Raw genomic sequence first — 12374 nt, 5'->3', positions numbered from 1 at the left:
TCCGTCAGTTGACCGTTGCCCATTGACTTTGAATGGGGACGGACGCGCAATGCATTGTGGATCCGTCCGTTCCGTTGGAGCCTTCGGCTCACGCCTCGTGCCCACTGCACCGTCAGTCAACGGACGTGGGAAGGCGTGGCTGACGGATGGGGGAGTAGTCTTTGCAGAGGCATCCGTCAGCCAATCAAATCGCTTCGCCGGGTTCTTCCCGCTTCTTCCTGCTTGTTGCGAGGCAAGATGACCCGCTTTCCCGCTTTCCAGTATCGTCAGAGCCCGAGTCGCGTCACAGTGTTCACATTTGCATACGCGATCTGATTGGATGACGGAACCGTCGCTGCCGAAAAAGTTGAACATTTTTCAACTTTCTGACGGTGGCGAACGCTCCAACTGAACGGACGGATCCACAATGCATTGCGCGTCCGTCCCCATTCAAAGTCAATGGGCAACGGACAACTGACGGAGGTAGTGGGCACGGGGCGTCAGTCAAGAAGTTGAACATTTTTCAACTTTTTCGGCAGCGACGGATCCGTCATCCAACCAGATCGCGTATGCAAATTTAAGCACTGTGACGCGCAGTACCGCGGGAAGTAGGGGTGCTGGGGGTGCTGTCTGAGGCCCAGGCTGTTTCCCAAAGTGAAGGCTGCAGCCTTGCTAGGACGCGTCCTTGCTAGTCGCGTCCTATGGAGATGAGACTAGAGTGCTAGCTCGAGTGCTTCCTAGCGTTTGTAACGTCGGACTTTGGGAACGACTTGGTAGTGTGGAAGCGCTTCCGCTTCCGCTTTTTAATACTGCGTGTCCGCTTGTAAACACATGTGCGCTTATGAATAAAACATGGCAGCAATCAAGCTGATCGATATTTATTTGACTTTTGTCTGTTATGAATGCGGTCATGTCTCCTTCGCATGGAGCCTCTTTGGGGAAGTCACAAAAGCTTTGTTGTGGTTGATCGAATTGTCTTTATTAAAAGGAAAATCCATTCAATTTTTATAAAACTAAGTGAAATTGTCTGAGAACTTAATTCATGCATCACATTTACAGTACGGTTGATTACTATTATGCAGGGGGGAAAAGACAAAGAAAGAGATGATAAACGTGTATTTATTTGGATATATTATTTAACTGATCTGATTCATTCATTCATATATGCCTACAATCTACCAGTGCTTTGAACACATAAGTATATCATATAAAATACAATTAAATACGTTCATTAAAAATTACAAACATTGCAAATGATCGGTTGTGCATTAATTGTACAACATTGGATAGTGGCACTATCCCTTCCACCGGTAAACAAATGTTTGTGCGCCACCCTAACGCCTCGTGCCCACTGCACCGTCAGTCAACGGACGTGGGAAGGCGTGGCTGACGGATGGGGGAGTAGTCTTTGCAGAGGCATCCGTCAGCCAATCAAATCGCTTCGCCGGGTTCTTCCCGCTTCTTCCTGCTTGTTGCGATGCAAGATTACCCGCTTTCCCGCTTTCCAGTATCGTCAGAGCCCGAGTCGCGTCACAGTGCTTAAATTTGCATAAGCGATCTGATTGGATGACGGAACCGTCGCTGCCGAAAAAGTTGAACATTTTTCAACTTTCTGACGGTGGCGAACGCTCCAAACGAACGGACGGATCCACAATGCATTGCGCGTCCGTCCCCATTCAAAGTCAATGGGCAACGGACAACTGACGGAGGTAGTGGGCACGGGGCGTAAGGCGCACAAAAGCCTCAGTTTGCTGGGCTGACCCTAAAAAAAAACGATTCAACACAAACATAAATAGGTATACATAAATAATGTAATCTTGTGAGCGAGTAAATTTACATTGGTGACAGTGGTGTTTAACACCAGCTACGTCCATGCAAAATATAGCAACGTATCATTAAGTTGCTAAAACGTTTGAAAAGTGGCACAGGTCTTTAGGCTTGATTATTTGCATTAACATGATGAATCTATAAAAAGCAATACGGCACAAAATATTTCTGAAAACTAATATAACTTCACTTCGTTTGAACGTGTAGGCCTACTGCTCTGCCATTTTCAAGAACCCGCCCAGTGAACGCAGAGGATTGTGGGTAGTTTTGGCTCGTCTAGGATGCAGCGATGCATCCTTGAAAAATCTCGGAATTCTCAAAAACAAATGAAGCAAAAATGGCGCGGCTTTCGAGTGTCCTCAACATTGGAACAGTGCTTGTCGGCGTTCTATGACGTAGCGTCCTTAAAAGGGCGGCCGTTGAGCATGCTTCCTTGACATTGGGAAACAGCCCCGGTCTTATCACAGAAAACGATTATTTCTAAAAACTCCGGCCAAAGTGGAGATTTCTGAAAACGCCGGTTATGTGTTGTCGTGTCAACGGGGAGAAACGGGATTTTAGGTTCTGAAGCGTCACATTATGCACCAGGAAATGCTTAACGTCATGTGAGCGCCCGCTGTACCGTATTGGTCCGAATATAAACACAAACCTCATTGTAAGACTATGGAAGTAAATCTGTGCCATCGGGTTTTGAAAATAAAAACACATTGAATTATAAGCACTGAATATTTATGCATTGAAATAACCTATCTGAATTTTTTGCCTCTGAATTTAACTCTTTACATTTTCAATATATCATATTCACCTTCATTTTTCAATGTTAAAAAATTCAACGTTAAAATATTCAACTCAAATATTTTCAGTGTCCAGAAATTCAGTCCGCCAAAGTCACTATCAAAATTCAATGTACGAAATTCAGTGTTAACATCCGGGGACCCAAGAAAGAGCAATCCTAGATGCTAGATCGCGGTCAAACGAGTGGTCGCGTCATTCGGGTCAGAGGAAAAAACTAACAACCACAACGATGGAGTTTGGGGGATTTATCAATGTTTATTTTGAGCTTGGCCTCAAATATTCGGACATCAAATCAATACTTGCCAGTAGGCACGCCTTCCACATAAGTGAGAGACATCTGAAGAGGATACTGTGAGATAGGGGACACTCTCGCCGCAAGGCGTAGGCTACTCTGACCTGTCGGTCCTGGTGGATTTTATTAGCGACCAACTGCAGTAGCCTACTCTGGACAGCTTCACGGGTACCGATGGATGTACGCTAAATGCAGGGAGCATCGACTGCGTGTGAGGAAAGAGGATGTGCGGTTGTTGTTGAAAGAGCTCGATCCCAGAGGAGTGTCACGAAGGGCGAGACGTCTCAGACGACGAAACTAACTACTAGTGTAGATAATAATATAGTGTACATAATAATACAACTAGTATTACTTTTCATACCCTGACATGTTTTGATTGTAAATGTTCCTGCAGTCTTCTTCTAAATGTCACATGATGTTGCTGTGGTGTCAAGACAGCTGATTTTATACAGGTTTCAGGTTATCCTACTTGAACCGGCAGGACGACCGCACCCCCTGCTGTATACAATCAGCTGTCTTGACACCACAGCAACATCATGTGACATTAAGAAGACTGCAGGAACTTGTCATGGTATGAAAAGTAATACTAGTTTGATTACAAGAATAATTAAGTCAATTGTTCTTGAACAAGTACAATTATTAATTCATTAAGTTTTTCATCTAGGTCATGTGGCCAGTGAAAAATATGGAGAAAAAAAATCAGGAAACAGCACTAAACTTGTTTGGCAATTTTTTGTTTATTCAGAGTTCCACATACGGGATAGCAATATAGTTACAGTAATAAAAAATCTTCCATTCTCAACAAAAACATGAATAGCGTGTGTTGTCGTTCTCTCAGTATTTGAAACGACAGGTTGTAAATGCACAGATCATTTTAAAATGCTTTTCTGTCGGTAACATGTCAATATTTGTACTGATTGGCCATCAGAAGTTCAGAGTTCGATAGATACATACATTTTTTTGGTCCCATCATTTGAAATCCAATGATATTCTATCATGAAAGACTCAGAATAAGTATTCACATTTAGTTACTGAAGCCAGTTCCCTTTTTTGTTAAATACAATTCTAACTGAAAAAAGTGATACATTTGTTAAAGTAAAGTTCTGAAATTGATACACATTTGATTTACTTTTTACAGGCTTTGTCTATAAAGCCCCCCCTCATTTCTGTGTTTCTAAACTATCGTTTAAAGGAATATAACATTTGCCAAAAGCTAGAGATGTTGAGCTATGACTTTAAAGGAAACTTATAAAGGAAAAGGACAGCAAGGTGAATTACTTATGTGACCAAAAAATCCTGCCACTTCCAAGCTCGACACAACTAAACACGTCTGACCTACACTCATGCCCTGATGGCCTCTCTGAGGTGCATGTACAAATTCACTGCCTGATATGAATCTGTTGCTAGAGTGAGATTGGACTCAGCCATAAAGATGTTGCATAGTTCATATAGATCTGGATCACACGGTTTGGTCTGGCGAAAGATACATTCATTTTTGCACAGTTGAAAATCATAATCTTCAATTGGGGAAAGGAAGTCTCTTGTCCCATAGAGTTCAGGTAATGCAAACATCACGTTCGGCCGACCGCTGGGGACGTTAAGGTTTTTCGATGGCCTGATGGTGTGTGTGTTCCAGACCTGTGCAGTGTCATCCAACTCATCCTGTTAAAAGCAAGAATATAAAAACAGTAAATACATTAAGGAAGAACTATAAATGCATATCCAGGGCTGTTCGCTTATTTTTTTTAAGTGGTAGCACTGGTGCCAGCAAGCACAAAAATTCAGTAGCATAAAAATAAATTTTGTAGCACAGTGTGAACTTGCATAACCATAACCCTTGCATTTCACTCTAATTACCTTTGAGCATGTCGTCTTGGTCCATTGGCCCATAGAACAATAATATTAATATCTATATCTGTATATTGTTTATCTATACACATAATTATCATAATAATGATAAACATTTTTAGAACATTTCCTTTTAATTAAAACCAAACTTTATACATTGAACACAGCCTATTCAATTAATTACTATACATATTTCTACAATCTAGGATAAATTAAATAGATTGTTGTGAATGTTTTTGGAGTAGTTCTTCCATGGCTTATTTCAAAATGTGTCTATATAGGCTACTGTTGACTGCTCTCAGCTCTCTGCAGCTGAAGGACAAGATGTGTCCAGCCAAAGTGGCGGGTGGACTCAATAACTTAAGACTACTTTACCCAGTTTGGCGAGTGTTCATTTTGAGCCCTCTAAGCAGTGTTGTGCATCACTTATGGAAGTAAATCTGTGCCATCGGATTTTGAAAATAAAAACCCATTGAATTCTAAGCACTGAATATCTATGCATTGAAATAACGTAACTCAAAATAAAATGTTTGTATTATTGGATATTTTGAATAATTATTAGCTATTGCATATATAAACCCATGCATAATCCCATTCACAAATATATACAAGTTTTAACAATACTTGCTACACTTTTGTAGTTGATGTTATTTATTTAGTTTAATTGATTATTTATGTTTTTTCTTGAAGTGCTATTTTTTTTCATTACATACATTGCACATACTGCACCCCTGAAATATTCAATATATACGTTATAAAACAATGTACATGGGGTGAGTAGTGGTGTAAAATAACGTGATTCTGCAGTGGGAGCATTATTTGATAGAGCCAATTGGTCTATCCACATACTGTGTAACGTGCGATGGTACAGTAGGTCAGGGTTAGCATGAAGGAGACAACATGCGAGATTCTCCTCACGGTACTTTTAGTATACTATAAGCTTTTGACCATACCACACCAGGTCTCCACGGCACTATATTTAACACACAGATGGAAAGTCCGGGATTCCTGCCTACAACAAATCAGTAACTAAATAACTCATATTAGAAAGGGAGACTTCGATCGTATACAGCTGTTTATTCTAGCCGAGCGAAAGAGCACGCACTTCTTCACTGTACGTGAAGAAGAGGGAGGCGCCACCTAGTGGCGCTACATATTATAAACCTGACTGTTACAACTGTACCCCTGAAATCTTCAATAAAGACGTTATAAACCAGCATCAAAATATGCCCGTTGACTTGTGGCTAGCCTAGCTAGCCTAGTCTCCAATGATAAAGAACACCAAGGCTAACTTGGGAATCAGGCTCTATGTCCAAAATTCCGAACTACCCCTATTTTTCAATTCGACGTCCTTCTTATGTATAAGTGTCCGTTAGTATTGTCCATTGCTGAATCTTACAGAAACAACTCATACGAATGGCATATATATATATAGAAAAATGTACTCACCGAAGCACTATTACTGCTGCTGTTGCCGTTGGACATGGCAAAATCTGTTTTGCCATCCCGCGTGAGAGAGTCAGGTATCCAACGACGCGCAGTGCACACTCATTTGACCGCGATCTAGCATCTAGGATCGATTGCTCTTTCTTGGGTCCCCGGATGTTAACACTGAATTTCGTACACTGAATTTTGATGGTGACTTTGACGGACTGAATTTTTGGACGTTGAAAATATTTGAGTTGAATATTTTAACGTTGAATTTTTTAACGTTGAATTTTTTAACATTGAAAAATAAAGGTGAACATGATATATTGAAAATGTAAAGAGTTAAATTCATAGGCAAAAAATTCAGATAGGTTATTTCAATGCATAAATATTCAGTGCTTATAATTCAATGTGTTTTTATTTTCAAAACCCGATGGCACAGATTTACTTCCATATAAGACGACCTATATTTGGAAAAAAGATTTGAAGACCAGATCTTGTTTTCATAAATAAATAAATTGTATTCATTGAAATAATATACGAAAATAAAAAGGCATAGAATAAAAAACTGCATTGCCACTAAACAGTAGGCCTAGTGCAAATAGGCCGTACTGATGTGTACACCAAAGACTATTCCTGACACTCCTCTGCCCCGCTGTGTTCGCTCTGGCTGTGGTCGCTCCGCACTGTTTCGGCCCGTGGCAAACGAGTCATCGTCGCTGCTGTGCTGTCCAAGGCATTTTGAGACGCAGCATTTATTGAATGCTCATATGACCTAGTGCTGAAAAAAGTTATATGAAAAAGTGTGAGGGGAGCGGTGGTGCGCTAAACTTGTTCTGTGAGCAGCTGGATGTGAACCATGGTGTGAATACAACGATCGATTTTCGACTGTGCGCGCATGCACTGGTGTAATTGAGCTGCGCTGCTATATCTTTTTTATCAATGTAGCGAGTTGCGAGTCTAGTGCAGGCTGAGTTTTTTTTCCCAGCATCCCGCGGCTATGGTGACGCGACTCGGGCTCTGACGATACTCTTCTGGAGGTCACTAGTTCTTAATTGATTTCAGCTGCGTCTCCCCCGCCTCTCCTCATAAAGCGCCCCCACCGTGACGGATGTTAATCGTTTATTTTGCGTTGGATTGCGTGGGCTGAACAATCCGGACATCGTGGCCACCGACGTGGACCCCCACCACCGGGACCCCCGCAGTGAGTAACGCGGGTTACTTCCTTCATGAGCACTGCACATCTCCCCATCTCCTCCTGTCGTCTGTTCTCGCCCCTCTATTGTACATGTTTTACCGCTGGAGGTTAATGTGGATTTGCTGATGGAAGTGGTAGTTTGTGTTGAGTGGTTTATCTATGGGATCGACTGACTAACTAACGCTGCGGACCGCTACAGTACCGACCACCACACTGGGAAGTGTCCTCTGCTCACTGTGGAAGCAGCATGGAAGAACTGCAGCAACTCTGATGGAAACAAGCACCTCCACGCTGTTGAACACAAACTGTTCTAGGCCTACTACAAACCGAGGCGGTCCCACTCGGTTAAAGATCTCGTGGTCAATGCGGCAGACCGCTGGACCTGGACGTCACCTTCTGCAGATACTTCACTGCCCTCAGGAATCCACGGATAACTTGAAACATGTCCGACTCCACATGTCTGAAAAATCCAGGATGGAAACTTGTGGAAGGAAGAAAGGGGTCTGTTTTTGCTCAACCCATAACCCCACTGAGCCCTTCTGTGGAAACCTGTCTGACTGACCCTACTGACTGGGGGCCTGTTGTGTGTTTGGTTGGTCTGGTAGAAGGTTTGCTGCTTGTGATCTGCAAGGTGGTCCTGGGTTAGATGCGGTGTCTGACTTGCACATCACTCTCCCAATTCTATTCTTCTCTTTACTACTTTTCTACTTTCAATACACTTGCTGCTGCTGCTGTTGACCGCTGGTTGTGCAATGTGGTTTTTATTCGCGTATGTTCTGTGGACTTTGCATTTGTATTTTAATGAACATGTTTACTGCCTGTTAGACCCCGCTAGATTGGCAAACCTAAACTCCTTCACTGGCAAAATGTAGATGCAAATTAAATGCCAAAATTCACATTTCAATATTCGTTTTGCGTATTTCACCAATAGCTTCGGAACTAGACGGACCTCGTATATAATTTGCTCTTAAAAGATGCGGTCAGGCGCCCCTCCGTTATGTAACGTTTTCTGCCCGGTACGAAATAGACCGACCAATAGCAACCCTTTAGGCTATCTAATGTGAGGTTGGATATACGCAACATGTAGAGGTGTTTCAACAACAAAGATGGAAGTTGGTGAACTAAAGACTGTATATGCTCACTAAAAGAACGAACGACTAGCCTACTAAAAGATTTTGAGGAATATGTATTTCTGCATCACCCGTTCCAATGCTATGATTAGTCGAGGCCTATCCAATAGCATAGCATCGACCCATTTAAAGGTACGGCCACACCAAACGCGTTACCTGCGTACCACGCGTATAAAATCGGCAATTTTTCCATAGGGAAGCATTGGTTTACGCGCGTATGAGGTGCGTACACGCGTATCATGCGTACCAAGCAACATTTTACTCGCTGTAGGGGCGTATGAGGCGCGTACATATACGCACGTACATGTACGCGAGGAGTTCAAAAAATTGAACTTTTTACACTCATACGCGCCGCAATAGCCAATCAGCGTTGAGCTTGACCCGACGTCACTGGCAGAGAGTAGTGAGCTTGGACAGAAGCATACGGCCGACATCTTTCTTTATTCTGTGTGGAAATAGTAACATAGTTACGCCATTAAATGCTTTTATGGAAACATTTTTAGCGAGAAATGTGCATTTTACTTTCATAATGTTCGCTCGGTGAATGTGAAGGATGTTTGGTTTGATAGTTATGAGGAAGAGGGAACGCTCAGTTCACTTGCATGGACAGAGTCTCTGGTTACTAAGCAACCTCAACGTCTTGGCGGACTATATATCTGCTGATCAACACTACGAATGCTGGAAACACACCAGACACACCATGTGAAGTTATTTAACCCGATTATTGTTATTTATATCCGAGATTATTTAATCTAACCCGATCTAAACTCTATCACCCAAACACGGCGGCGTTTGGGTTTCCTACCTCGGACTCCAGAGCAGCCATGTCCATGGCAGCCACGGCCGGCAACTTTCTTTATTCTGAGTGGAAATAGTAACATAGTTACGCCATTAAATGCGTTTATGGAAACATTTCTAGCGAGAAATGTGCATTTTACTCTCATAATGTTCGCTCGGTGAATGTGAAGGATGTTTGGTTTGATAGTTATGACGAAGAGTGAACGCTCCGTTCACTTGCATGGACAGAGTCTCTGATTGCTAAGCAACCTCAACGTCTTGGCGGACTATTTCTCTGCTGATCAACACTACGAATGCTGGAAACACACCAGACACACCATGTGAAGTTATTTAACCCGATTATTGTTATTTATATCCGAGATTATTTAATCTAACCCGATCCAAGCTCTATCATCCATCCAAACACGGCGGCGTTTGGGTTTCCTTCCTCGGACTCCTTAATCCAACGCAGCCACAGGCTGGGGGGGAGTTTTGGGCGGTCTCATCTACGCGCGTATGTGTACGCGCGTATCTGACCATTTTTGACACAAAATGGTCAAGCAACATTTTCACTGCGTTACGCACGTACATGGTACGCGAGGTACGCGCTTGGTGTGTTCGCACCTTTAGATCGCGCCCTTTAGACACGCCCCTTGGAAATTGAACAACGCACTTCGACGCAGAGGATCCAGAAGGATTTCACAACGAGTCCATTGGAAGATATCGAGGAACATGAACATCACCAATGAAGGAGAGTAACGTTTCCACTTGCTATAGGAATTTAGTGAAGCACCAAATGGTTAATAATAATAATAATGATAAAATGTGGTCACATTTATTGACTTTTTGGGCAAGACTTGCTTTACTAATATAAAAAAAAATATTAAATGCGTTAAAACCGCATGAATTTACTTTTCTTGTGTAGTTTCCCACTATTCATTAAATGTTTTATAGAAGTAAAAAAGTTATCAATAGAACTATACAAATTTGTACAACAATTAATCATTATACAGGATTTGAACATTTTCTATTCGAGCTCATGCTTCATAATATTTCCAAGGATTGCAGAGTACCAAATGATTTATGAACAGTTGTTTTTGTTCAGGAGCGGATTGTACTCCCAGAGGCTTCAACAGAGCGGGTCTGGAGCTGGGAGCTGCAGGTGGATGTTGGCCAGGAGCCGTTCAGTCCTACAGGAACAGACGGGTGAGCCGTTGAACTGCACATCCTATAAACTCCTCCTTGGCGTGGTCAAACGGTTCAGAATAAAACTGGAATTCAGTCATTGGTTGTGATCGGCTTGTTAGCCAAGCGTTCTCAGCCACTAGGACTAGTGTCCTTATGAAGATTAGATGTGTGGCTGGGTTTGGGAGTTTATAGGAAATTATACTTCTCAAGAACGCACAGAATGGGAGAAGATAAGCTACTGACATCTGAGTGAGTGAGGAGAAAAAAATCTCCAGTGTTTAAATAGTTTTTGTCTTGTTTCAGTAGAGGTGATGGAGGTGCTCGTCTGGAGGTCCGTGGCGGTCGTCTGGAGGTGCTCGCCGTGAGGTCCATGGCGGTCGTCTGGAGGCGCTCGCCGTGAGGTCCATGGCGGTCGTCTGGAGGCGCTCGCTGCAGGTGGAGGGAAGGCCGGGAGCCGTGCAGCCCAACGGATGCAGAACGGTGAGACACGGAACTGCAGCTGCACATTTCTTCTAGGCTTGGTGAATTGTTTAGAATTAAAACTTTGACATGCAGCCGCAGCAACTCTGAGGTGTTCTGAAAAATGTCAGATGCATTCTCAGCCACTAGGACCAGCTCCAGGATGTAGGCTAGGTGTGTGTGGCTGGCTGTTGGGTTAAATAATACCTCACTCAAGACTGCACAGTAGGGCATCAGTGAGATCTGTGGGAGCTAAAGCAGAGGAGGAGTTGATTATCTGCATCATGTACGGGGAGAAATGTGCAGTGTGCAAATGGAACGTGTCATTCGCCTTTCAGAAGGACTGAGGCGGAGGTCCTGGAGGCAGAGGCCAGCCTGGAGGCGGCGGTGGCCTGGAGGTCCTGGAGGCGTCCAACCTGGAAGGGGCGGCATGGAGGGCCAGGTGGCGGCTCCTCATCCAGTGAAGTTAAAATCATCTTCAGTGCATCCATGATGAAAGGGGAGAAATGTTCCACTGGAACTTGTGTCTCACATTTCAGAAGGGCCTGGAGGTGGCCAACCTGGAAGGCCTGGAGACGGCCGAGGTCCTGGAGGTGGAGGCCAACCTGGAGGTCCTGGAGTCGGTGGGCCCGGAGGCGGCGTCCTGGAGGGCCCGGAGGCGGCGTCCTGGAGGGCCCGGAGGCGGCGTCCTGGAGGGCCCGGCGGCGGCGGCGGCGTCCTGGAGGGCCCGGAGGCGGCGGCGGCGGCGTCCTGGAGGGCCCGGAGGCGGCGGCGGCGGCGTCCTGGAGGGCCCGGAGGCTGCGGCTCCTCATCCAGTAAAGCTAAACTCTTCTCCAGTGCATCATGAACGGGGAGGAATGTCCGGGGTGCAAATAGAACGTGTGTCACATTTCAGAAGAAATGAGGCGACGTTGCGGAGGTCCAGGAGGTCGGCCCGGTGGAGGTCCTGGAGGAGACGGTCCCGGCGGTGGAGGACGGCTGGGGGGTCCGGCGGTGGAGGTCCGAAGGCGGCTCGTGATTAGACCAACCAGCTCCTCATCCATGGAAGGTAAGCTCTTTCTCAGGTCAATCTGATCAACGAGAAAATCAAAGAGCGCAGCCATGAACTGGTGGTATCGCCATGTGGGGACTAAACTCTAATGTTTAACTCAAGTAACTGCAGTGTTTCCCCCAGCGCTGTGTGGTTAAGGCCGTCTTAACAGTAGGGCCCCGCCTTGACTACCAACGTAGAAAAATTATATATAAAAAATAATTATGCAATAACAAAGTGCAAAACTCATAGGGAAAGAAAACATACTTTCCTCAAATACAAAAAATATAGATAAATAATTTGTCGCTAATACTGTATACTGTTCAAAACAATAGTCGTGCCATAAAGCATTTTGAATGCAATTGAAAAGGCGGTTGTATGTATTATTGCGAACTGAAACCCTCACCGAAGACCCCCCCCCCC

At 44.1% G+C, this 12374-nt stretch overlaps 1 protein-coding gene across 1 annotated transcript in view; it reads right to left on the bottom strand.

Moving 5' to 3' along the window:
* gfm1 (G elongation factor, mitochondrial 1) overlaps positions 1-12374 on the bottom strand; it is a 34259-nt gene that overhangs the window by 18569 nt on the left and 3316 nt on the right. The window lies entirely within an intron of this gene.

The sequence above is a fragment of the Gadus macrocephalus genome, chromosome 16, assembly GCF_031168955.1.
Source record: "Gadus macrocephalus chromosome 16, ASM3116895v1".
NCBI classification, from domain to species: domain Eukaryota; kingdom Metazoa; phylum Chordata; class Actinopteri; order Gadiformes; family Gadidae; genus Gadus; species Gadus macrocephalus.
Note: the sequence above shows the minus strand (reverse complement) of the source record. Positions and strands in the feature narration are given on the sequence as shown.